This window comes from Gossypium hirsutum, chromosome A01 (assembly GCF_007990345.1).
Source record: "Gossypium hirsutum isolate 1008001.06 chromosome A01, Gossypium_hirsutum_v2.1, whole genome shotgun sequence".
Taxonomy (NCBI): domain Eukaryota; kingdom Viridiplantae; phylum Streptophyta; class Magnoliopsida; order Malvales; family Malvaceae; genus Gossypium; species Gossypium hirsutum.
In genome coordinates this window covers 98,931,383-98,936,904 of record NC_053424.1, presented here as the reverse complement: position 1 = coordinate 98,936,904, position 5,522 = coordinate 98,931,383, and the positions used below count along the sequence as shown (strand labels likewise).

At 40.3% G+C, this 5,522-nt stretch overlaps 1 non-coding gene across 1 annotated transcript; it reads left to right on the top strand.

Moving 5' to 3' along the window:
• The first annotated feature begins 5,050 nt into the window (after positions 1-5,050).
• On the top strand, positions 5,051-5,157 carry LOC121206613 (small nucleolar RNA R71). The gene has a single exon (XR_005901678.1). It is a non-coding gene; the product is annotated as a small nucleolar RNA R71 (small nucleolar RNA).
• Positions 5,158-5,522: the final 365 nt, after the last annotated feature.

Below are 5,522 nucleotides of genomic sequence, written 5' to 3'. Positions count from 1 at the left end.
CTTAATGAAAATTAAAAATTAAGGTGCAAATTAAAAATTGGATCAAATTGACCCTTTTATTTGTAAAACAAAATTTTATTTTATTGATTAGGGAAAAATTTCTTGGAAAATTATGTTAAAATAAATTACCAGGAAAGATTAGAGGGGTCACAAATGGTCCCGCTTAAGTTCCAACCTCCTAGATAGAATTTATTTAAACATACTAAACCCGAAAAATAGACCCTAAATTATTTATTAAGTAAAACACGAAAATTATTAAATATCTGACAAAATGAACGAGACGTTATCCCGCTCGGTTTTATTCCCCCAATAGTGTTTCAAACGCTGAGCATTAACTTGAAAATTACCTCTCTTACCTTGGAGTTCAAGAACTCCGTATGGATAGACTACGTGAATTGTAAATGGACCGGACCAACGTGATTTTAGCTTACCTGGAAAGAAATTCAATCTCGAGTTGAACAACAATACTTGCTGACCTGCTTCAAATTCTCGAACCCGGATGTGTTTGTCATGCCATTTTTTGAGTCTCTCTTTGAGTAATTTGGCATTTTCATATGAGAACATTAGGAATTCTTCTAACTCATTGAGTTGGAACATCCGTCTTTCTTTTGCGAGCTTAGGATCTAAGTTGAGTCGTCAAAGAGCCCAGTAAGCTTTGTGCTCTAACTCCAAAGGTAGATGACATGCTTTACCGAAAACTAGCCTATAGGGTGACACCCCTAAAGGTGTCTTGTACGCTGTCCTACAGGCCCATAAAGCGTCATCTAGTCTTTTGGACCAGTCTTGTCGGTTCGGGCAAACTACCTTCTCCAATATGCCCTTGATTTCTTTATTTGCCAGTTCAGCTTGTCCATTTGTCTGCGGATGGTAAGCCGTTGCAACCTTGTGTTTCACCCTATGCTTGTCTAGTAACCATTTTAACCACTTGTTCACAAATTGAGACCCTTCATCAGTAATGGTGGCTCTTGGGGTTCCAAAACTCGTGAACACGTGTTTCTGCAAAAACTTCATCACAACCCTAGCATCATTTGTCGGATATGCCTCTGCCTCGACCCACTTGGACACATAATCTACTGCGACCAGTATATACTTGTGACCAAAAGATGAAGGAAAGGGCCCAAGAAAATCAATACCCCAAACATCGAATAATTTGACCTCAATGATGTTTATTCGAGGCATCTCATTTCTGTTGGTGGCATTTCCAACTTTTTGACATCGGACACAACTCTTTACATATGCATATGCATCCTTGAATAGTGTTGGGCAAAAGAATCCGGCTTGCAATACTTTGGCTGCAGTACGAGTTCCTCTGAAATGACCCCCACTTGGGGCTGAGTGACAGTGGTATAGAATTTGCGGTATTTCTTCTTCTGCCACACATCTCCTAATCATTGGATCTGCACACTTTTTAAATAGGTATGGTTCCTCCTAGAAATAGTACTTCACATCGTGAAGAAACTTTCTCCTTTGTTGATATGTCTTACCATACGACATTAAGCTACAAGCTAAAAAGTTAGCAATATCAGCAAACCAAGGGGTATTATGGACATGACTTACCTTCAGTAAATGTTCATCTAGAAATGTTTCTTGAATCGGTACAAGTGGAGAATTCCCTTCTTGCGGCTCCAATCTAGACAAGTGATCTGCTACTTGGTTTTCTACTCCTTCGATCTTGAATTTCCAAATCGAACTCTTGAAGTAGTAGTACCCATCGGATCGACCTCGTCTTAGCGTCTTTCTTGGCAAGTAAGTTTTTAATTTTCGAGTAGTCTGTATAGACAGTTACCTTGGTACCTACAAGATAAGATCGAAACTTGTCGAAAGAAAATACGATAGCAAGTAACTCTTTTTCTGTTACCGTATAGTTTAACTGAGATCCGGTCAGAGTTCGGCTTGCATAGTAGATGGGATGAAAAACTTTGTTCCTTCGCTGGCCCATGACAGCTCCTATTGTGAAGTCACTTGCACCACACATCAATTCAAATGGAAAGTCCCAGTCTGGGGTGACAATTATGGGTGCCGTGACTAATCGATTCTTCAAGTCATTGAAAGCTTTTAAGCATTCCTCATTAAATTTGAATATCATGTCCTTCTCCAATAATTTGCATAACGGTTTAGCAACTTTGGAGAAGTCCTTGATAAATCTTTGATAGAACCCGACGTGGCCCAAAAAGCTCCTAACACCCTTTACAGATGTTAGAGGTGGGAGTTTCTCAATAACATCTACTTTTGCTCTGTCTACCTCATCCCATGTCATGTTTCCGATGCCGCAGAACGATACCTTCCCGTACCATAAAATGGCACTTTTCCCAATTAAGGACTAGGTTTGTCTCTTCGCATCGCTTAAGTACCTTAGCCAGATTGGCTAAGCAATCATCGTACGTATCTCCAAACACTGAAAAGTCGTCCATGAAAACTTTCAAAATTTCTCAACCATGTCAGTGAAAATAAACATCATACATCTTTGAAATGTAGCAGCTGCATTACATAAACCAAATGGCATGCGTCTAAATGCAAATGCACCGTATAGGCAGGTGAATGTGGTATTGTATTGATCTTCTGGTGTTACCGTAATCTGGTTGTACCCTGAGTATCCATCGAGAAAATGATAGTAATCTCGCCCCGCGAGTCTATCTAGCATCTGGTCTAAGAATGGCATAGGGAAGTGATCCTTCCTAGTTGCCGTGTTTAGCTTCCGGTAATCAATGCAGATTCTCCATCCCGTAACTGTTCTAGTTGATATCAACTCGTTATTCTCATTCTCTATGACCGTGATATCTTCTTTCTTTGGTACGCGCTAGACCGGACTTACCCATGAACTGTCTAAGATGGGGAAAATGATACCTGCATCTAACCACTTGATAATCTCTTTTTTCACTACGTCCTTCATGATGGGGTTCAGCCTTCGTTGTCCATCGATCATCCTTTTTTCACCATATTCTAGGATGATCTTGTGCATGTGTACAGATGGACTAATACCGCGAATATCGGCTATGGTCCATGCAATAGCCTTCTTAAATTATTTCAGAACTAAGATAAGTTTCTCTTCTTGCTCAGTAGTTAACTCTGCTGAAACAATCACAGGCAGAGTAGAAGTGTCACCTAAATAAACATATTTTAAATGAGAAGGTAATACCATGAGTTCTAGTTTAGGTGGCTCCTCGATTGACGTTTTTGGCTGTGTGTAATCTCTCTCCCCTAAATCCAAAGATTCAAAACGGGATTGTGGATTAAATCCCTTTTGATTAGCTTCTAGCAAAGCTAAGTTTCCATCTTCCTCTTCATCACTTGGAGGGTCTGACGTCAAAATTCTTTCCAGAGGATCCTCAACAAAGTTGAGTTGCTTCTCCACTATTAAATCCTCTAAGTTGGATACTGCAGAACAATCATCTATTGTGTCAGGAAATTGCATTGACTTGAAAATGTTAAATGTTACCTGATCATCCTGAACGCGCATAGTAAGTTCGCCCTTCTACCCATCAATAAGTGTCCTTCCAGTTGCTAAGAACGGTCTTCCTAGGATAATTGGTACTTCTTTGTCTACTTCAAAATTTAAAATTACAAAATCAACAGGAAAGATAAACTTATCTACACGTACCAATACGTCCTCGATTTTTCCTTCTGGATGTGCTAAGGATCGATCTGCTAGCTGAAGTGTAACCGTAGTAGGTTGAACTTCACCTATCCCCAATTTCTTAAATATCGACATAGGCATCAAGTTGATACTTGCGCCCAAGTCACATAGTGCCTTACCACTATAAGTTGCTCCAATGTTGCATGGAATGGTAAAACACCCAAGATCCTTCAGCTTAGGGGGTAATTTGTCTTGAAGATATGCACTGCATTCTTTGTCAAAGCTACCATCTCAAATTCTCTAAGTCTTCTCTTCTTGGATAGGAGATCTTTCATGAATTTTACGTAATTTCACATTTTTTCAAGTGCTTCAACCAACAGGATGTTGATATGAAGTTACTTGAGTACGTCAAGGAACTTCTTGAATTGGACCTTCCGTTTTACTTCTGGAGTCTTTGAGGGTAAGGTGGTGGAGGTTTATATATTGGAGTTGGTATTGGTTAATTTGTCTTTGGCGGCAATTCTGCTGCTAATGGAATGGTTGGCTGATCAAAATTGGCTGGTTCTGAAGTTACCTTTTCAGGTATTGTAGGTTTTGGTTCTAGTGGTATAGGAACTTCAACACTCGGTTGAACTTCTTCCGAATCTTGAGCTTCAATATGCTCCTTTTCCACTTCAATGATGTTGGGCTCTACCATTTTTTTTGCTCCTCAATGTTAGTGCTTTACAATGCTCCTTCCCTGGATTTCTCAAATTTTCCGTATCACTAGGTAAAGCACCTTGTGGACAGTTCCTAAGTTCAATAGCAAGCTGGCCCACTTGATTCTCCAAATTCCTTAGAGTGGCATCATTTTTTGCCATGTTTGCCTTCAATAAATTCTGTAAGCTATTGGACGATTCAGCCTGAACTAGTTTCTGAGCTTGTTGTGAAAAACTAGGCGGCTGGGTTGGTCTAGGTTGGGCATAGTTGTTTATGCCTCCAGCCCCTTAGTTACTCCAGGAAAGATTGGGGTGATTTCACCACGATGGGTTGTAAAAGTTGGATTGCAGCCCTTGCCTTCCTCGGTTCTGGTTCTGATTACCTATGTAGTACATGGATTCTGGGTTTGATGGACATTCTTCAAACACATGTCCTTCCCCACAATAGACACAGGCTATATTCTCATATTAGTTAGGTGGTTGAGCTGCAAAACTGTTAGACCCATTAGTGGTAAGATTCTTTAACATTAAAGATATCGAGGATACCTGGGATGTAAGTGAAGTGAGAGCGTCCACTTCATGGATTCCAGCAAATCGTCTTCCTGACGTTGCTCAATTGGTTGGCCACTGATAATTGTTACTGGCGATCCTCTCGATGGTTTCATAAGCCTCATTGTAAGACTTAGATAAGATAGCACCGTTAGTAGAAACATATACTACAATCCTTGTGTGAGTGTTGAGACCATTGTAAAATGTCTCAAGTTGGATGTAATGCAGAATTCCGTGATGAGGGCACTTTCGTAATAACTCTTTGAATCTTTCCCATGCCTCACACAAGAACTCATCATCCATTTTTTGGAAACCAGTAATCTCATTTCTCAGCTTAGCAATCTTGCTAGGCAGGAAATACTTCACAAGAAATCTCTCTGCTAACTCTTGCCATGTAGAAATCAAGTTCGGTGGCAGTGAGTTTAACCAGGCCCGAGCTTTGTTCCTCAGCGAGTATGGGAACAGTTTTAATCGTAATGCATCTTCGGGTACTCCGGCTAGCTTGAAAGAGTCACTCACCTCCATAAACAGTCTTAAATGAAGATGAGGATCTTCAGTAGGCATTCCACTGAACTGGCCCACTGTCTAAAGCATCTAGAATGTAACAGCCCTAAAGTGACCCTAGTCGGAAAGCGGTTTCGGGACCGCTAAACCGAGTCACCAAATTATTTGAATATGATATTTATTGTCTAAAATATGTG